At 43.5% G+C, this 22,492-nt stretch overlaps 1 protein-coding gene across 5 annotated transcripts in view; it reads left to right on the forward strand.

Annotated features, from left to right (window-relative positions):
* DOCK4 (dedicator of cytokinesis 4) overlaps positions 1-22,492 on the forward strand; it is a 939,215-nt gene that overhangs the window by 253,990 nt on the left and 662,733 nt on the right. The gene's annotated exons all lie outside the window — the stretch shown is intronic.

The following is a 22,492-nucleotide window of genomic DNA, read 5'->3' on the forward strand; positions in this document are numbered from 1 at the left end:
CAGGGGGGGATGGACAAGTCTTTCAAGGCTCCATAGGGTGCTTTTTTGGAGATCCTCTGCAACAGTCGAGTAGGAATAAAACACGCCGCCACTGTAAGTGTTCAAAATAAAGTCCTTTATTGGTAAAACCTGATTGCAGATAAAACTCAGACAGTACTTTGCAAGAAAATCTGTCTCAGTGAATAGTACATCTGTACATCCTGGCTGTAAGGTACTCTTGGGCTGAGTAATCCTCCATGGGCAGTTCACCTGGTAGTAACTGCAAATTTGGATGCAGAGCCTGGAATCCAGTGACTTGGAATTGGATGCTCCTCTTTACACAAAGCAAAGTTAAGCCTCTGCTGATGCTTCCTCAAATTGCATCTCTAAAGTGGCTTTTCCTCAAGCTTGGCAGTCCTCCTTATGACTCCAGCTAGGAAACTCCACTCTTTACTCAATTGCAGTTATCTCCTTGGGCAACTGAGAAGTTAGGAAATAATTCCCTTCCTTGAGATCACCTCTTATTCTTATGTAGTCTCAGTGATCCCCTTGAATCCCAAGAGACAGTCTCCCTGTGTCCTGAAGGCCTGAGCACCCCCACCCTGGGCCCCAGCCACTTTCTTAGGACAGGAGAAAATGTCTCTTTCCAAGAGGAACCCTCCTTTCTGAAAGAGAAGGCTGACCCACGAGGACATAGGAGTTTTGCTAAACTGCTGACACTTCCAACTGGGGAGTGCCAAACTCCTTACCTCTCCTACTCTACTCTGTCCCTACTCTCAGGGTCTGGTGAGACCCTGAGGCTTACTAATAAAGACCAGTTTTGCGATTCCCTTATATATCTGTGCATGTTTGACACATTTAGAAAATGTTATTTTGTGCATTTATAATTCATTTTGGGATTCTGTTTCATAGAATGGATTGTGAATTTTTATTTCAGGCACAGTAGTAATTGTTTCACACTATCTGTGTTTGACATAGTCAGTTATTTTCCCCTGTTGCTCCTAGTAAGTTATATTTCTTTGCATTTTATTAGCAATTCCTTGAAAAACCAGAAGAGATTTTGAAATGAAATCTCTTCACTATTTAATAATATAATGCCTGTCAAGATTTTACCATATATTACTACACAGCTCTTTCTCCTTTCCCTCCTTCCTCCTCCTCCTCATACCCAGGAACATAAGAACATAAGAAATTGCCATGCTGGGTCAGACCAAGGGTCCATTAAACCCAGCATCCTGTTTCCAACAGAGGCCAATCCAGGTCACAAGAACCTGGCAATTACCCAAACACTAAGAAGATCCCATGCTACTGCTGCAATAAATAGCAGTGGCTGTTCCCTAACTAAACTTGATTAATAGCCGTTAAATGACTTCTCCTCCAAGAACTTATCCAAACCTTTTTTGAACCCAGCTACACTAACTGCACTAACCACATCCTCTGGCAACAAATTCCAGAGCTTTATTGTGCATTGAATGAAAAATAATTTTCTCCAATTAGTCTTAAATGTGCTACTTGCTAACTTTATGGAATGCCCCCTAGACATTCTATTATTTGAAAGTGTAAATAACCAATTCACATCTACTCGTTCAAGACCTCTCATGATCTTAAAGACCTCTATTGTGGAGCAGCAAGGCATCACATATCTCTGTGTCAGTCTGTCTGGGAAACTCCCCGACCTAAGGTCAGTCAGGGCCCTGACCTTAGGCTCTGTCTCTTCGGCACCCAGTTGACTCTTCTGACAATCCTGACTTGGAATTCCTGTACGTTTCCAATACTGGCACTGGTGGATTGCTGGGGGAACCTTCTACTCAATGATCTTGCAGCCCATTTGCATATTATGACCAAGCCCATTGAGACACCTTTGCTCCTAACTTCTATCCATGGAGGCCCTTTGCCGGGAAGGATCACCCATGTTACTGCACCTGTCTCGGTGCGGATCGGTGTTCTCCATGAAGAAGAGATTGAGTTCTTCATCCTTGGCAAGTCCATGTAACCCATGATCCTGGGCATACCTTGGTTACAGTGCCACTCCCCACAATTCGATTGGAATACGCTTCAACTTTCAGAGTGGAGCCCATGTTGTCACCCCCCCCCCTAAATTGCTCTTAACTCCTAATCTCTCCATGCCACCCCCCTCCCTACTTTGCTGCCCAGTGATCCCACCTCACACTTGCCCCTGATTGGGTATCTTACTCCCACTCAGTTCCCTCAAATGCCTCTCCTCTTGCCCAGTATGCTCAGCCCACATCCCCCATCCAGTGCTCTGCCCCTACATTTTCTCCTTGCCTAGCGTTCTCACCCCACATGCCTCCCCGTTGCTCAAGGCTCTCATCCCACAATTCCGCCCTCCCACTACCCAGGGTTCTCACCCATTACCCCTGTCCAGTACTCTCACCCCACACTCTTCCCTGTCTAATGCTCTCAACCTATACTTCTTCCCCTACTCGGTTCTCTCGCACACAAGTTCTCCTTTCTAGTGCTCTAACTCTACATGACCTCCTGCTCATGGCTCTCACGCTATCCCCCAACTAGTGATCTCACCCTTCTCTACCTCTGTACAGTGACCTCATCACATTCCCTTCCACCCCTTGCTCTGGGTTCTCACCCGACAATCCCCCCACTCAGTATTCTCACCACACATTCCTTCCTGCCCAGTGCTGTCACTTTACATCCAATAATTTGACCTTATACTTTCCCCTTTCCCACTCAGGGCTCTCACCCCTCTATCCTCCCATTCAGTGCTTCAGTCATTTTCCCCATTCTGTGCTCTCCTCATTCCCCCATCTCATTCTTTTAACCTTTCCCACCTGCTTTCAATACTTTTCCCGAGTACTCATCCTTCTGTCTGTGCTCTTACCCCCAGCTCCCTGCTCCACTTCTTTCCACAGCACAGTGCTCTCACACAGTGCTTTCCACTTGCTCTTGCCTCCTGACGCTTTGTATCTATTATGGTAAAAGGCCCTGCCTAGCAAGAGGCTCCTTTTCCCATCTCTTACAGCTGATTCTTATGAAAAGAAAAAGCCAATCCGCTGTAGAAGTCTGGGGAATAGCTCAGCACCTTTACTCTCATCTTCCATTGATGCTGGGAGAAAAGAAGAAAAGGTACTGAGGGTGGAAGCCTGATTACACTTCTTGTTTGCTCTTTTCTCCTCCAGGGGCCCTGCATATGAGCTGGCTCTGCTGGAGGGCCCCCTTTACTGTGGGACCCTAGTGCAGCTGCCTTTCCTGCACACCACCCCCCCCCCCTCAATACTTCCACCCCTGACATATGCATTTTTCTTCAAATTTTTTTTTTTTTTTGTATATGACATTCACTAATTTCAGACCCTGTTAATCTCTTAAGTCTGATCTCATACCATGTTCTTGAACCAGTTGTGAGAAGAAGAAATGGGGAAATGATTGTTGGGGAACATTTCTTATCTTGCTTTACTTTTTATTTTCCTCTTGATTGTGTTGTAGACTATATTAATTTCATTTTAATGAGCCTGTAACTTGTTTGACTTATGTTCCAGTGCTTGTTTTTGTTCTTAACTCTATGCCTTAGTATTTTTCCAGTTCATTATTGAAAAAATGATAGCTATCGAGGCATGCTGTACTGAAGTGTGAAAAATTGCACATACTATTTGTGATTCTGCTACAGAAAAGTTTGAGAAACAAAGTAAATACACCTCATAGAGTTGTAGTTATTTTATTTATTCTCTGAGGACAAGCAGAATGGCAGTTCTCGTACATGGGGTGACACAAACTGATGGAGCTCAGCATGGAAAATTTGTCAGATTTCTAGAACTTTGTACCTCACTGGACATGCCCACTCGTTCCATTATACCACATGTCCACATGGAGTCCATTCAATCTCCTTTTACACATAGCTCTCTGATCACAGTTTTGTGCCTTATACTCCTGTTCTGGGCCTTGGGATTTTTATGTCAGAATACAGGATTGTTTGTCACAGCTTCCCATGGTTGTCTTCCTTGTAGTTTCCTTAGGTAAGGAATTTTGGTTGTTTAAGTTTTTATGTGATTCCCTTACTTGCTTCATGGTAGTGTGCCATCAATGCTCGCAGGCCATCGAGCATCTTCTACCCTTGATTTCGATTTTACTTCCCTCTTGTTTTGGCCAATCATGTCTAGTGGGTTCCAGCGATACCCTGCTATGCAAGGACTGTTTCTATCACAAATCCCCATGATAGATGTATCCTGTGGTGGGGGCATCACATGATGTCCATGGATGTTGTAAATGTGCAACCATGACCCCAAAAGAATGCCAGTCCCAACTGGAACTCATGGAAAAACATTTCAGGCAACAGAAGACCAATCCATTGACATCGGCAATGGAAGCATCAAAGGACATCGAAGCTGCATCGGTGGGAGGGGAGTCATCAGCATTGTGGGGACCATTGATTCCTTCAATGCCATCTGCTGATAGGAAACATGGAGGCAGGCTTTCATCTGACTCTTCCGAATTGAAGAAGGCATCATGTTCTACTTCTTTGACACTGGCATCAAAAAGTTCTGATGTCAGTATTGAGGGAAGCCAAAGAAGCATCGGCATCTGTCTCTATCAATGCCTGATGGCAAAAATGGGGATGCTCCGGCACATGCTGAGAACCCCCCCTAACAGATCCTGTGGCAAGGAGAACAAATTCTCTAAGCAGGCCAGGACTCACAACAACTTCCCCTGTTCCAGGTTTCCACCACCAATCAACCTCTTGGTTTCAAGGAAGATGTGAACACCCCTCCTGTTTCCCAGTCATTGTTGATATTGATAGTCTTTGAGGAGAAATTGGATAAAAAGATCCAGCAGGCCTTGGAGAAGTCACTGCAGGGCCTCAATGCCAGGATATTGAGGGTATCAAGGCAGGCACGGTTGATCCTTAAGGTTCTGCTCAATTCCTTTTGGTTGTTTGGAGGTGAGGCACTGGCAATGGCACTAGTGCCAGATCAGATGCTATTGCCCGCTGCCCTGCTTTTGATTTCCAGGTCCTCGAGGGAGGAAGCTTCTCCAAGGCATTAAACTTATTGGGATACAGCCCCGAACAGCCAAGTGCTTTAGTCCAGGAAATTTTGGCTGAGGATTGAACAGAGTCCTTATCTCTAGTAGATCAGGGTGAGACTGACTTCATATATTCTTGGGGGTATGGCTTTGACTGCGGATGCCTTTGTAGAAGGTGTGTTGACAGGGCTCACCTCTGATCCCTTTCTTCCCCCAGAGAGAAGGAAGTCCCCTCCTGAGGACCTCTCCTTCGCAGGTTTTGTTAGGGAAATGGCTGTGGTCATTCCATTTATGTTACTGATAGAATCCAGAAGTAAGATGCTGGACATCCTCCAGTCTGTGGAACCTCTTAAGAAAATCATGGCAGCCACAGTACAGTACATGAAGTTCTTTAGGAGGTACAGATGAGGATGTGGGAAAACTTCCTTCTCTGTGGTTCCCATCAACAAGAAGGTGGAGGCAATCTTTCTTGTCCATAAAGCTCATGGATTTGAAAAGAAAGAGTTGCTTCACCATTCTGTAATAGTTGAATCTATTCTCAAGAGCCAAGAGGTTCAGAACTCATTCCTCCATGCCCCCAGGGATGGATTCTAGAAACCTTGACACCCTTGGGGAAAAAGTTTCAGGCTGCTATCCTCAATGCCTGCAAAGCTTCGTACTAGTTCTTTGTGGGACATGCTGAAGCAAGTGCAGGGGGTTGTCAAGCAACTTCCTCAAAAGCAGCAAGTCACCCTCCATTCACTGATGCACAAAACACATGGCCCATTCAACCTTTTATGTTTTTGAGATGGCGTTGAGTCTCTGCCATAGGGATTGAAGCCCATAGACCTGCCTGACTATGGGCCTCAAATCTCTGTCCTGATGTGCAGGAAAGGCTTGCTGATATGCTGTGCACAGGGAAGAATCTCTTCAAAGATAGAGTGAAGGATGCAATAGCATAGATTACACATTATTCCATAATCCTCCAGCAGATCCTCACTAGCACTCAACCTAGCCTCCTCCTCCAGGAGGTATCCAAGGCCTGGGCAGAGAAAGCACTTTTTCCACCTGAGGAAGACACTGTCCTACACTCCCTCAGTCCCATGCACAACATGCTCCTTGTGCCTATCCAAGGTAGGTGCCTAAGCCCTGGGATGGGGTTATTACTGGATTGCAGAGAACATAGCCAGTATCCTCGTACCAGTGCCAGAGGATCTTCTGGTTGGAGGGAAGTTAAATAAACTGCTGGCCCAGTATAAATTTGGACATGTGGGTCCTCAGCATAATCAGAAGAGGATACAGATTAAACCTATTGAGTCTCCCACCAAATCATTTCCTAGATCCCACATCAGTAACTGCTTCAAAACAAACTCTCCTCCCTCTTATTGGCCAATGCAATTGAGCCTGTTCCACCAAAGCAAAGAGGACAGGTATTTCATGCCATGTATTTCATGATTAAAAAAAAAACCCAGGGGTACTGTGTCCCATCCTACATCTAAGGGCCTTGAAACATTTAATCAAAAGAGAAGTTCAAGATAGGATTAAGGTGTCCAGAAAATCTTTCTTCAAGAAGGTGGCTGTGCCTTCTTGATGTGAAGGGTGCTTACACTTAGAGATTTTCCCTGGTCACAGGAGATATCTCAGATTTATAGTGAGAAACTGCCACCTCCATTATCACATTCTACCTTTTGGGGTAGCATTTGCCCCATGTTTTCATGAAATACCTGGCTATGGTGGTGGTGCACTTATGCAAACTGGGGATGCAAGTGTGTCCTTGTCTGGTTGATTGGCTGGTCAAGAGTGTATCTCGGGTAGGAGCCAAGGAATTGATGCATATGGAGTTACTAGAGTTCGTCATGAACTATTCAAGTCTCATTTGAGCCTGTCACCTCAGTTGAAGTTTATTAGAGCTCTGCTAAACATGACGTAGGCAAAAGCTTTTCTTCTGCAACAAAGGATTATCACCTTGATATCCACAGTAGAAGAGATACAAAAGAGTCAGCAGATAATAACATGGGACGAGTTGAGGTTGTTGGGCCTTGTAGGATCAACTGTATGTGTTTCTCAGTGGCACATCTCCACATGAGAAGAGCTCAGTGAACCTGAGGTCTAGGTGGCCTGAAGCTACTCAAGGTTTCCAAGTCAGGATCAAGATCACATGACAGCTCAGGCACTGCCTGTCCTGTTGGCAGGACAATTCCAGTTTGGTAAGGGGAATCCCCTTTCATATTTCTCTGGTACAAATCATCCTTATAACAGATGTGTCCAACCTGGGATGGGCAGTTCTTGTAGAGGGGCTGCACCTAAGGACTATGGTCAGCTCAGGAATAATGTCATTGGATAAATTTCTTTGAATTTCTGGTGATCCAGTATGCTCTAAAGGCTTTCAGAGATCTGCTGCCTGTCTAAGTTTCTCCTATATGTCAGAAGGGCATCCAGCTGTGGAGCTGGGCCATCTCTCAGGGGATGGTGCTCAGGGTCACATACTTGGTGGGCATGTTGAATGTCCTCATGGAAAGTGAGTTGGTCCTTGGAACTTCATGAGTAGCACTCGACTGAGGGATAGTGAATCAGATGTTCCACTACTGGGCCACATCAGTGGTGGATCTGTTCACATTCACTCAGAACAGGAAGGCACCACTCTTCCGTTCTAGAAAATGGGCATATAGCACACTAGCCTCAGACAACTTGCCCTGAATTGGAGCAGAAAACTGCTGTATGTGTATCCTCCAAACCTGCTGGTTGTTAAAACTCTCTTGAAGTTCAAAGAGGACAGGGGGAACATAGCCCCCTTTTAGCCAAGGACAGATCTGGTTCCCACTCCTTCAGAAGATGTTCATTGGGAACCTGTCAGACTAGGGACTTTCCTCAGATGTCATTACTCAGGAGCAGGCTGCACCATTCCAACATCAAGTCCCTGTTCTTCACCACTTGGATATAGAGAGGTTGATTTTGCAACCCTTTGAGTTGTCTGACAATGTGTCTCGAGTTTTTAGCTTCAGGGAAGATTCCTGTAGAGTGGATTTAAGTGAAGGAGATTTTCTGTGTGATGTGAGCAAAAGATCCTAGATCCTTTCTCCTGCTCTACACAAAAGCTGCTAGATTACCTTCCACATTTATCTGAATCTGGTCTCAGTAAGAGTTTATCTTATTGCAATAGGTATTTATTTATTTAAAAGTCTTATAACCGCTACCTACAAATTATTGCTTGAGGCAGTTTACAGCATAACATTCAAAATTAAAAATAATAAACTAAGAATCATACATTTATATAACATACATAAAATATTTCATTAGGTAATATAAAATAATAGACAAAGTTTAAAATAATGAGTTAAAATAAACATATTCAAGACAAGAAAAACACAACATTAATATCCCTGCCTATGTTTTGTTTCATATGAGAGTTTAGCAGGAAGAAGATATAGAAGGGTATGTCATCTCTTTGCATCCTTTAGTTGTCCACTTTGTGTTGCCTGCTTCACTTGAAGCCTTCTGTCAGGCCTCCTGCTGGATTTTGGGACCAGATGATGAAAGCTCTCTTTGAACCATTGCACTCCTTTGACCTGAAGTACCTGACATGGAAGGTTGTATTACTGGCGGCTGTCACTTCAGCAGGCAGTCAATGAGCTCCAGGCTCTAGTAACTTATCCAAATTTTAATACATTTTATTTGATAATATGGTTTTATACAACCATCCTAAATATTTGTCGAAGGTGGAATCAGAATTCCATCTTAAACAGTAGATTGTTCTTCCAACATTTTTTCCCAGGCCACATGCCCACCAAGATGAACAAGCAGTGCATAGTTTAGACTAGTGGTTTTCAACCGTTTTTCTGTCGGGACATACTTGATAGATTGTTCTCACATGTGTGACACACTGAACACATGACCATCATGGGGCTAAAATAAAATGTACACTTTGCATCCTCAGAAACCCCCCAACCCCCAACAATGGATGCAAAGCAGAACTAGGACATTCCCCATACAATTCACCCTACAAAAAAGATGATCTGGTGTCATCTCACTAACAACAGCACAAACTCCTCTACTACCGGGCGCAATAGCCCTACTTATAAAAGACAGCAGTTTACCGCCAATGCATGTCCTATTGAGAAAACTTAACAAATTAGACTGATACAAATGCCTACATGCTAGTAAAATACCTCACCTCAGGCACACACAGATAATCGACCTTCACTAAGTACAGATAGATCACAAATTACAAATAAAGAGATAGAAACCAGAATGGAACCCAAAAGCCACTCTGCATGAAGTGCAAAACTGGACAAATGGAAGCAGAAATATAGCACCTAACATACTCCCAGGATCTGCAGTAATACACACAAACTATTCCACACACAGTTACACTTGTATTATGGAATGCACTCAAACAGTAACACCTCTACCTATGAAAAGGCAACACAACAAATATTAAACCAGGCTCTAAACACCAGTATACCTCCTATTAGGAAAACAGAAGCCAAGCAGCTGTAGATCCCCTCACAACAATAATTGTAAAGCTATACTAATAAACAGAATAATTGTTTCAAAACAGCTATAAACAGAATAACATCCAACAACTGAAAACACATACAAATTATTAAATATTCCACAAACACCAATAAAATATTTCAAGGCAGCAGACACATTATATAATACCCAATAATTAAAATGGCAGTCAATCAAGAAAAATAAATAAAAAGCCACCTTTACTTACCCTTTCCAGCAGCTCTCCTACTCCTCTCCCTTGCATGCCAGTAGCACACACCAGAAGCAGCAGTAGCTACTGAAGTTCTGTCCTCACGGTCCTCTTCCTTAGAAGCCGATGATTAGCCTCTCACACACACATACACTAGTCACACCCTTACAACCAGTTTCTGACTCTCACACACCAGTCTTTCCCCAACCAATCTTTCTCTCTCAGACACACCAGTCACCTTCCCGACCAGTCTCTGTCTCTCTCACACACACACACACACACTCTTCTCACTCTCATGTTCTCTCTCACATATATAGACTTCTCACTCCCATGCTTGCTGTCTCCATATGCACAGGCTTCTCATTTCCCTAATCACTTTCTCTCTCACACACACTTATACAGAGGCTTCTCACTTGCATGCTCTTTTTCACACACACACCAGTTACCTCCCAGACCAGTCTTTCACTCTCTCTCACCCACACAGCAGTCATGTCCCTGACCAGTCTCTCTTTCTCTCACACATACACACATCATCTTTCTGACCAGATTCTCTCAATCACACACATGCTTTCTCTCTTACACACATGGTCCCAATCAAATATATGCCCGCTCTCATTTACACACAGGCTCTTAATTGCACACATGTTCTTTCTCACTTACACACAGGTTCTCAATCACAATTACACATACACAATCAATCACACACACATGCACTCTCACTTACAAAGAGGCAGGCTGGCTGGCTCTCTATTTTTCACTTCTTCTCCCCTGCCCCGAGCACAAATAGTAGCTGCAGCAGCCTCCTCCTCCAGTCCCCGTGGCCCAAGAAAGAAGAATATCATCAGCGGCAGGGAGCTAATGCTGCTGTCTCCCTTGCTGATTGCTGGCTGCTTCTGATTTTGCTCTGGGCCAACAGTACTGCTCAGGGCCAATGTTGTCGCCTCTACTTTTCAATGCAACATGGCTCTTTCATCTTCCCGTGCACCCCACTGCCTATCACTTCCTCTTCTGGGCTGTGGGTGCAGGATGAAGAAAATGTCAGCTGCAATTACTAGCTTCTACTAACACTGCTGCTATTCCCATTCATGCTGGTAGCCCAGGCGGCAATGGCAGCAGTGAAAGAATGTCTCCCTCTTGCATGGTGGAACACACGGGGGTGTCACGATACATTAGTTGAGAATCACTGGTTTGGACTACAAGTGAGCCTTGCACTTTTACCTGGAGTGGACTGAAGCCTACAGAAGGTCCACACAACTTTGTGTTTCTTTTGACATAGACAGAATGAGTATTGCCATTTCCAAACAGACTATATCTAGTTGGCTAGCAGATTGTATCTCTTCCTGTTATGCCCAGACGGGCTGAATTTATCTGAGCCATGGCAGCATTGTTGACTCATCTGTGGACAGACCCCCCCATGGAGGAGATCTGCAAATTTGCGATGGGGCTTTCTCACTACTCTATCATATCTCACTACTGTTTGGACAGGGATGGCTGCACAACATTAGGTTTGATCAGTCTGTCCTCCGGAATTTGTTTGAGGGTAGAACCCAACTCTTTTTCCCTCCTAGGGCCTGTTGTTTTTCTTTCAAGCTGCTCCTCATAGGTTAAGTATAAAATGGAAAAAAGGCTTGTTGCTATCAAAAATATTGTGCCCATTGGCACTTATTGTCGTTTTCCCTTTTCTGTTGGGGGTAGTCTGTAGTTAGAGATTCTCCATGTGTGAGAATTTTTATCCTGCTTGTCCTCGGAGAAGGCAGAGTTGCTCACCTGTAACAAGTGTTCTCAAAGGACAGCAGGACAGCAGTTCTCACAAAACCCTCCCACTTTCCCGTGGTTTCACTGTTTTTGTTTTAATTGCTAAATACAAGATTGACGGGACCTCGTGTGGATATGTGGTATAATAGCATGTGTGGGTGTAATGGCTCACCGCCCGCGCAGCCCCGGATCTGCCACTCCTCTGGGTTCCTGGTTACGTCTGCAGGGAGTCCCTCTTCGCCCCTGGTCCGGCCAGGTGCCTGTAACTCCCTAGGTCCTGGTCTAAGCAGGCCCTGTCTCTGTTTGGCTTCAGGGTTCTCCTTAGAAGGAGCGGGTGGGGAAACCACCCCCCAAGCAAAAGACAGTGCAAAGACACAGTTTTCTTCAAAACAGTTTATAAGGCAATTCAAATGTTCATTACCATCACTTCATCACCCTCATCTCCACCAGTTATTGGGAACTCACTGCCCGAACATCTAGTTCAGTCTTCCAGCACTCCCGCTCCCCACCGGCGGGTGCTTGACCCGTTTTTACTATTAAGTCAAAGACCCTCTTTAAAGCATTTACCCCACATGCTCTATAGAGCCCTTCATCCCCACTTTCCTTTAAGGTATGAGTTGTAACTCTCTCCCTTCCTGGCTACTCAGTATCCATGGCTGAGCTGGAGGATTCCTCTCCCCCAGAACCTACCTCCATCCCTTCCTCCTTCTGTTCAGAGGAGCTAGGCTTTTCTGGCCATTCTCACCATGCCGGCACGCCCCCTTCCTCCAGCTCCATCGATTCAGCTGTGTCTGACTCGTTATCGTTTAACTCTGACAGCTGTTTCCCCTCTTGCTCTGCCCATGGGTCAGGTGGTGGTTCTAAGAACCTGGGAGTTGTAGTTTTTGCTGCCTTCGGCAACGCCCTCTGCTGTCTGCCTCTGGTATTACCTGACTTCATCCTATGGTGCCGGGGCTGTTCCTGACCCCGGCAGTGCTGCACTGCATCACAGTGGGCAAGCCCAGTGAGGCACAGTCAAAGCTCTAGAACCTTTGACATAAATTTTCCATGCCGGGCTCCATTGAATGATAACTATGTGAGAGGACTTACATCTGCTGTCCTCTGAGACCACTTGATACTGATAAGCAACTCTGCTTTTATGCATAATTTATGTACGACAAATTTGTGCAATCTTTTCTTCATCTTTCAGTGTTGTGTCTAATTGGCAAAGAATATTTTCATGTTATAAATAGACTTGGATAAAACAGTCTGCAGTCACTGTCTTGGTATTAATGTAAAAAGTATCAGTTATAAGGACAGTTTGATAGAAAAAGAAGACTAGGAGAGACTTTGGCTTGTCACAGTTTTAGACAAAATGGCATTTTCTCCTCCTCAGTTCAGTTCTCATACAATATACTTTTTGAGCACAAAATTACATTTCTTTTTTATTTTTTATCATAACACATATGATGGGCCAGAGTTGATCTGATTTTCTGGTGTACTTAAAAACCTTTAAGCTTGTCTGCCTTTGACACAGGTGTGGGGATGTTGAACTTGAATCATGTGTATTTCTGCCTAGCCCAGGATCCACAGGGAATAAGACTGAAGCAGACAGGCCAAGCTGAGGAAATTTATAGTGGATATCCTGCAATTAGCATTGTATTCTCAGAATTTGTTGCAGATTTTGTTGCTAGTGCAGCTTTTCCTTTAAAAGAGGTTTGTGAATGAACTCAACAAATCCACGGATTTTTCAGTTTCATCAAACAATGTGATGAGTCTCTTTTAAAGAGACATAATTGACCATGATATTCTATTCTGTTCAGGACTGGTGGTAAGAGTATTTAGTGCCCTAGATGAACCTTCAGTCATGCATCCCCCTCACCCAACTTACCTATTGGTAGAGCTCCAGCATAGTACTCCCTCCTACTGACAGTAATGGCTCCAGCCAGGTCTCCTTTGATGGTATTGGCTCTGCCACCACACCTCTCTGGGCTTCACACTGACTGTATTTTGCCACTTCCAAAAATTTAAGTGACCACCTAGTTTGCCTAATGGAAGCACCATCCTTGATGCTGGTTTTCATGCTCATTGATTTTTTTCTTATACCTCTTTATTTAAACAACATCAGATACAAATTAACAGTATATTCCCATAACTTGCAAGCTGAAAGAAAATCACCATATTTAGCTGCTCATTGTTTTGATCTTGTGAGATCTAGTGATACCTTATTAAAAGTTATCTTGTGAAGTGTGATGCACCGTAAAGATTTATGCAATCTCAGCTACTCCTTGTGTACCTATTTCCTGTGGGGAATGTTGTCAAAAAGCCTTAGTTTAAATATTCATTTTTAGATACTGAGTGCTAACTCTGTGATAAATGTTTCCCAGAATCTATTTTCAGAACTTGTGTTCTGTAATGTGCTTTTTCTGGGTGAAAATTTGCTCAAAGTTTAATATTACAACTTTTACTCCTGTTTCTAAAGAAAAATTGAATATTCAGTTTTGTTTTGGAATGAGGCCATCAAGTGACTTGTTAGTTTTAGCTTATCCTTTTGGTGTCACATTAATATCGTTGCCTTAAAATTATTTTTTCCTAAATCCCATTTATTCACTTGACATGTAAAAGAGATTATGTGTTCAATCATAGAGGGCAAGATGTACTAAAAAGTTTTCCCCTATTTTGTGCTTATGAGAAAAATGCTTAGAATATAGGCCTCAGAGACTGGGCCACAATTTATCAAGTATGTTAAATGTTAGCAGCCCTTAGTGACTCAGTTCCCAAATATGCTACTGAGGAAAGAAAACAAGATATAACCATCTGTGATAGCCAATTAGTATGATAAAACAGAAGGGAAATTTAATAGTATATTTGGTTGCATAAAAGTAGATATTACTAACAGAATAAAGTGATACTGTTTTTATAAAGGTCATTGGCCAGACATTACCTTGAATGTTGTATTCAGTTGTGGAAGCCGCAATTTTGTAAGGTCGCTGATAAAGATAGAATCAGTTCAGAAGATGGCTACCAATATGGTCCAGAACCTATAATAGAAGTTCCCCCTAGAACTTTCCTCCACCTTAAAGAAGGCATGCATGGATTAATACACTATGAAGCACTGTTAGGCTGCACCATTTAGAGAGATGCATTTGGAGGTTGATAACTTCCCTTCTGTTGGCATGGACTTTGGAAGGGAGAGATAATGTGCAGAGGCATACGGGTCTCCTTTGGAGGAGGGTGTGAGGAGGTCTATGGGGCTTGCTATGAGTGGGGAGGAGGGGGATTGGATATCCTTGCCTAAACTGGCTTTTGCGCTTTGGGCCAAGTATGCAGGGTACACAGCTATTAAAAGGACCATGCTCACTTTAGCACAGCTCCTTTAATATGCATATGCGCTGGATATGATTACCTTACTTATTAGGCTGCTCATCAAAATTTGGGTGCAACCTTTAATGACTCTGCGCCTTAATCTGTAAAGCACTTTAGTACGTGTTACCTGGGTTCTTTCCATATCTGTGATCTATATAATAAATTCTATTAAATTATCTACCTGCTGAAGCTTCTTGGCATGAGGAAGGAGCCCATTTGAGAGCATCAACTTAGTCTTGTTTTTGTTTTTTTAGAATCGGAGGTTGTAATACTTTTCTGCATAACTTTACAAATTACTTATATGCATATTTTACTAATTTAACAGTGACATCTACCAACTGTTGTATTTGAATTTGCAGTGCTAGAGGTGAAGTAAAAAATTTGAAAAAAGTGTTTCCACTGTCCATTATTTCAAAAAAATAGACAATTTATAAAAAGCTTTAATTAATAAATTATTTGAGTTCTTAAAATGTCTCTATTTCTCTAAGGTTTAGTCATGCTTCAAGGATGTATTTACATAGAAACATAGATGATGATGATGATAGAAATTGACCTTTAGGTCAACCAGTATTCCCATTTGTACCTGCCTGCTCTGTTATAGCTCTTAATTGATCTGTGGTTATCACTATCTTCACCCCCTAATATCCATTTATTTCTATTGCATGCTTGAATTCTGCTACTCTTTTGGCAACTCTAAAATCAGCTGGAAATCTGTTCCAGCTTCTACCACCTTGCTAGTGAAAAAGTATTTTCCTACATTCCTTTTGAGTTTCCCTCCCTTCAGCTTCTTATGAGGACCTCTTGTCCTTGAGTTTTTCATTCTATGGAAAAATGCATCCTTCTGGTACTTCATTGAAAATTGCTAGATATTCAATGTTTTAACATATTTCCCTTTTCTCTGAGAACAAGCAAGATGACAGTCCTCATATGTGGGTGGCATCATCCATTGGAGCCTGACCCAGAAAACTTATGTCAAAATTTCTAGAACTTTGACTGTGCTTCACTAAGCATGTCCACGCATGTCATCATACAACGTATGCATGCGGGAACCACTCCATCTTTCTTTTTCCATGGAGCCCACAGTTCATGGTTTTTTGGTTCATGCCTTCTGTTTTTTTTCTGGCAGAAGGATTGACATTGTGGGACCCTACGATCATCTTATCCAGTAGTTCCCTAGATAGGTTTTTGGAGTATTTCTGTAAGTTTCATTTCTTCTCAGTTCTGTGGTGGTGTGCTGTGGGCACCCAGGGGACATCGTTCCGCCATCGAGTTTAATTTTGCCTTGGTTCTTTTTGGTCAAACATGTCTAGTGGGTTCTAATGGTGCTCCCAGTGTGGCAGGACTATATCTATCACAGATCCCCATGATAAATGTATCCTGTACCTTGGGGTATTGCATGATGCCCATGGGTGTCACAAATGTGTGACTATGACCAGAAGAGCTGCTGGTCCTATGTGGAATTGATAGAGAAACCTTTTGGGCACTGGAAAACAGATTCATCGGCATCAAAGGCATTGACATTGAAGGTAGACAGTCTCTTTTCTCTCCAAGGTGTGGATCCTTTGGATGGTGAAGTTACCTTCGAAGACTTTGAGTGCTAAGGTGTCTCTGTTATGTTTGTGTGCCTTAGGAGAGGAGGATCCCATGATGAAGTTCACATTGTGGGGCCCATTATACAAAAAAACACTCCAGATTTAATTACCATTTACTTGCAGATAAGCAGTGGTAAATGGGCTCAATTTATTCAGTCTCAGCCCCACGTTTAATCTCTGCACTTTATAGTTTTTTTTCTCTCAATCTGTGCAGAAGTATCCCTCACAGGGACCCAGGATGCCCCTACTTTCAAGGAGTAAACAGAGTAGAGGCCCTGGGTGGAAAAGGTACCGCTTATTGTTGTGTGGCCGGGATTCCCCGCCAACCCTGGATAAAAAAATGCAAAAGAGAGTTGCAAAATTCTGTCTCTCTCCCCGGGGTGAAGACTCCTGTGTGGTAACCTCAGTGTTCTCAGTTGTTACTCTTAGTCCATTATTATTTTGATTCTTGGATCTCTTATGGGAGGAATCCAGATGGAACAGCAGCTTCTGATGTTCCCTTCAGGTAGGAAGGGGCAGTCAGACAAACTTCCTCCTGAGTCTCAAATGCAAAGCTTCATGCCTTGTAAACCAATTTAACACTGGAGGGTCCTGGCACTGGGTCATCACCTCCTCCATCCTCGCTGAGGTGTAGAGGGGGCAGATCTTCCCAAACCTGGGAGCCCCCAAAACAGGGTTCCCCAATCTCTGAGTCCAGGTCGTGCACAGGGTTTCACCAGGCCTCCTACCAAGAAAATGCAAAAAGCCCAAACTATACCCAGAGAGATATCCCAACCAGCTAATTAGTAGACTGGATGGAAACCCTCCTGACCCTGGTCAGCTTCTACAGGCTGGGCTAGCCTGCTTTCCTTGAATAGGCCTGAAAAACAGCAAAAGCTAAGCTCCAACCTACCTCCTAACTTCACCAAACCAAAGGACTGCCCACAGGCTCCCTCTAGAGCAGAGCTTTCCAAACTTTTCATGTTGGTGACACACGTTTTAGACAAACATAATTTCGGGACACAGTAATTCAGTCTACTAGCAAACCAGAGGTTAAAGGTTAAACGAACAAAATGTATTTCGACAATTTATGTATGTTTCCTTAAATATATACATAATAAAATGTTTCACGACACAACCTATCTTGTGAAAATCTTTCATTTATATTAAAAATATATAATATTCCAAGATTAATGTTATTGTTATAATTTATGAGTAACAATAATAAAACAAAGTTATTGTGTTATTCAATTTACCTCTTTAATGAGATATATGAGCTTGATGGGATGAGCACAGCTTTTGAATATTTGGTGTTAATAAGAAAGTCCAAAGGGTCTTCTGCGTAATTTTAAAAAGCTGGCCAGTTTCACACTATAAAATTATTTGATAGCCTCATTCAACTAATTCTATATGGCTATGAGAGTGAAGACTGGAATTTATAGGAAGGGACAGAATGTCAATATAAATCCTGCACCTCCAGTTCTGTAACTCTGTGCATCCACTGAAATTCCCCCAAACAATGGAGCTTGAATGTTTCCCTTACAGCTCATCATACTAAAGATGTTTTCAAATTCTGGTGTCACCTCACAGTAACAGCAGCACAAACACCTTCCACTGCCAGGCACATTGTGAACGCAAAAAAAAAAAAAGACACTCAAAATCTATACTGCAATCCCATCATAACATAACAGTAATAACACCAAGGACTCAAACAACAATAACCCTACCTGTGAAAAAGCAAGGGTAAATATTATACTGGGTCCTAGAATACCAATACACCACCTACTGAGGAAACAAAACAAACCCGATTGCTATAGATCCCTATGCTAGTGAATTTCTCATCATGGTCACACACACAGAGCAGAGACAGACCCTCACCAAATACAGAATACAAAATAAAGGAGCACAAATTAGACAAAACCTGAAATGGAAACCCCAAGAAGCAATACTCTGTGTATTAATAATGGAAAAACAGAACCACCATTCCTCATAAAACAAATAAAATCAAGAAACATAAAGCATCAGTTATAATAGTAAACCATACTAATAAAAGAATATTTTAAAACTACTGATAAATAGAATTTCTATTCATTAAAATCATATACATTTTTTACAATTTCCTAAACACCAATAAAATATTTCAAAACAGCACATATATCAAATAACACCCAATAATTAAAACTAATAAGGATTTTAAAAAGCCCCTGCTGTCCATACGTGGGAGCTCTTGATTTCCAGTCACCCTGATATTGTCAAGGATTAGGAGGTTATCCTCTCTCTCTCACATACTCACATTTCCATTCTCTCTCACACATATACTGTCACATACATACACATTCATGCTCTTATAGCCACCATAACCTCTCGCTCTCACAGACACTGACACACTCTCAAGCTCTAAGACACTCTCTCTCCCTCCACACACACACCCCCACACAAACTCTTACTCCCCTGGATTTTCTCATACATACTCTGTCTGGCTCCCTCACATACACACAAACACACACACCCAGGCAAGCTCCCAGTCATTCTCACACACTGAAACTGACCCCCAGGCAGGCTTCCATTCAATTTCACACCACTCCCTCCGGCATGCACACATTCATTCTCTCACACACAGACCCCCAGGCAGGCACCAATTCATTCTCACACACACATACACCACACACAGGCCGGCACCTATTCTCACACATACAAACCCCAGGAAGACACCCATACATTCTCATACACAGACACACCCTCAGGCAGGCACACACTAAAGGCAAACCCCCTCTCTTTCTTTTGCCAGCAACCTCGGAGCCTCTCTCATTCCTCTGCTGCCACTGTCACTGCTGCCGCATGGCTATTGGGGAGGCGCTGATTGCTGCTATTGGCACTGAAGCACATTCTGCTGCCTCCTCTGTGCAGGCCCCGTGGGTTTCCACTTCCTCCATGTTGATCTCGTACATTGTGAAATCAGCATAGAGAAAGTGCTACTCTTGCACATTACCAAAGATTACATGTGCCAATCAGTAAAAAGTAATTTATTTCTTTTTTTTTACCTTTGCTGTCTGATCTTAGTTTTCTAATCGGTTGGTCACAGGCTTTTTTGTTCCACCTCCCCTTTCTTATTATTTTGCCAGTTCCTTTCATATTGTCTTTTTTTCTATTTCTTTTCTCTCCATCTATCTTCTTCCCTCAAACATTCAGTCAGGTTCTCATTCTCACATGCTTTCTCTCTCTCACACACTCACAGGCTCTCTCTCATACAATCATTCATACAGTCTCTCTCTTGCACATGCTGTCTGACTCTCACACACCCAGGCTCTCTCTCACACCCACATGTTGTCTTGCTCAAGCACAGGCTCTCACTGTCACATGCTCTCTCTCATACAATCATTCATATACAGTCTCTCTCTTGCACATGCTGTCTGACTCTCACACACCCAGGCTCTCTCTCACTCCCACATGCTGTCTTGCTCAAGCACAGACTCTCACTGTCACATGCTCTCTCTCATACAATCATTCATACACACAGGCTCTCACTGTCACATGCTGTCTCTCTCACACACACACAGAGGCTCTCTCACATGCTGTCTCTGCAAACATTCAGGTCCTCACTCCCACACACAATCTCTCAACTCACCTCATACACACACACAATCGCTCAACTCACCTCATTCACGCACACAATCGCTCAACTCAGCTCACAGACGCACACAATCTCTCAACTCAGCTCACACACGCACACAATCGCTCAACTCAGCTCACAGACGCACACAATCTCTCAACTCAGCTCACAGACGCACACAATCGCTCAACTCACCTCACACACGCACACAATCTCTCAACTCAGCTCACAGACGCACACAATCGCTCAACACCTCACACACGCACCCTCGGGCCCTCAGCCTCTCTCTTACCTCTGGGCCTCCTCTTCACGGGTCGCTGCAGGATGGGCTCTGCAGTGGCCCTGATCTTCTCGGGCCAATCCGCGGTGGGGACCCTGCTACCGGGCCTCCTCCTCTTCTCTCCCCGCTGCAACAACGCTGCTGCTCCTCTTCTGCACGCGGCTGACGCTCCTCCCCCTTTCTGCCCGTGTGGCTCCGGCAACATTTTTCTTCCGGGACCGCATGGGCAGGAAGGAGGAGGAGCACCTGCACGTTTAGACGTGACCTTTTTCTTCTTCGGGCCGTGGTGAGGTGAGCTCCACCACGGCCATGCCGATCTTCCTGCTGTGTGTCCGCGGCACACAGCACAGTGATTCTTTACTGCTCAGCCGCCAGTGGGATGAGGTCCACCGGCGGCTGCATTGGCTCCCACTTGCCGGTGTGTCACGTGCACCGGGCTTGCGCGACACACCGGCACACCTCAGGCGACACACCAAAGTGTCGCGACACACACTTTGGAAAGCTCTGCTCTAGAGAGCTGCTTAAAAAACCTCCCAGGGGGGTATGGCCATTCCAGACTCTTCAAAGGGAGGGGCTGCATCTGAATGGAAACCTCCCCCTTACAGAACTGCTCTGACTAGCTAGAAACATGACTCACCCAGGGCTTATTAGTAACCAAAAATGGGTATCAATTACACTTGCATGTGTATCCTCTGTCCTGCTGGACAAAGGGGTACACTGGGAGGGTCAAGGGCCAGAAGAGATTCCATGTCTCCCGGGTTCTGGGGAAAAATCAATTTTTCAAGGCCCTTAGTGGTTCTCTCCCCTCTGGAATAACTCTGTACACCAGCCTCTTAAAAGCAAAAGACTGCACAGTACACAGTAGATGTTTTACAAAATTATAATCTTTTTACTAGTCACTGATTGCAGATGACAAAAATCCACAAATACACCAGCGGTTTAGGGCACCAAACAGCATAAAACGCCAAAAGCATAAAACATATTTAAGTCTCTCACATTGAGAGGCTGCACAGGTAAACTGTCTGGGGAAAGGAACCTTCCTCTGTTGGGCAGCTTCCTCTCTGAACTCCCACAAAGGCAAAATCTACTTTTTTGCTAACCTCTGAAGTACACTTTGAACAGATAAGGAGTAGCAACTTAACTCTTCCTCTGTGTCTTCTCAGCTCAGGAATGTCATTCTTATCTGCAGACGTCTTTCTTACATGGCTCTTTAGGAAACTATAGGAATCCTCTTCTAGACTCCTCAGCCACAAACCTCTCTAATTCTAGAGTGTGCGAATGTCCCGATTTTGGGCCCCAGCCACCCTCCTAGGACAAGCTGTTTCTTCAAGCACTGTTCTGGCAGTCAGGCTATATACTAAGGACCCATTGTCATTGGCATAACATTACAACTGGATTTCCTTCTGATATCCTCTCACGATTAAGTTAATTATTGAAGGTTAGAGAGGGAGGGTCATGAGGAAAGCAGAAATATTGGGAGGCCTCCATTGGTGAACAGAGGCAGAGCAGAGAAAAGAACATGCTTAAGAATACACCGGGGAAAGTCATGCAAAGGAGGCGTTAGGTGGGGTCTGGAATCCTCGGAATGCTTATATTTCTAAATGCAGAATGCTAAACTTCTGAGCTGTACAAAAATACTAGACCCAAACTTTTATAACATGAAACTAAATACATTTAATAAAGACCTGTTATATATGATGTGTGATTGAGTGTGCCTTCATACGATGCGAACTAAATGTGTTCAGCTATCGTGTATGTGAGCCTGTTGTGGCTTCTAAATCATTAGGCACCTCAATATTGGTTGTTAAATTTTATGTTGATGTCCACGGGTTTGCGTGCTCTTCAAATTATTTTGTATAACTTTGAATGTTATAACGCATTGGCCTTAGCCATCACTTATCATGTACTTGCGTGTGTAGTCAATCTTCAAGATTGACTACACACGCAAGTACATGATAAGTGATGGCTAAGGCCAATGCGTTATAACATTCAAAGCCAATCTTCAAGATTGACTACACACGCAAGTACATGATAAGTGATGGCTAAGGCCAATGCGTTATAACATTCAAAGCCAATCTTCAAGATTGACTACACACGCAAGTACATGATAAGTGATGGCTAAGGCCAATGCGTTATAACATTCAAAGTTATACAAAATAATTTGAAGAGCACGCAAACCCGTGGACATCAACATAAAATTTAACAACCAATATTGAGGTGCCTAATGATTTAGAAGCCACAACAGGCTCACATACACGATAGCTGAACACATTTAGTTC

The sequence above is a fragment of the Rhinatrema bivittatum genome, chromosome 9 (assembly GCF_901001135.1).
Source record: "Rhinatrema bivittatum chromosome 9, aRhiBiv1.1, whole genome shotgun sequence".
Classification (NCBI taxonomy): Eukaryota; Metazoa; Chordata; class Amphibia; order Gymnophiona; family Rhinatrematidae; genus Rhinatrema; species Rhinatrema bivittatum.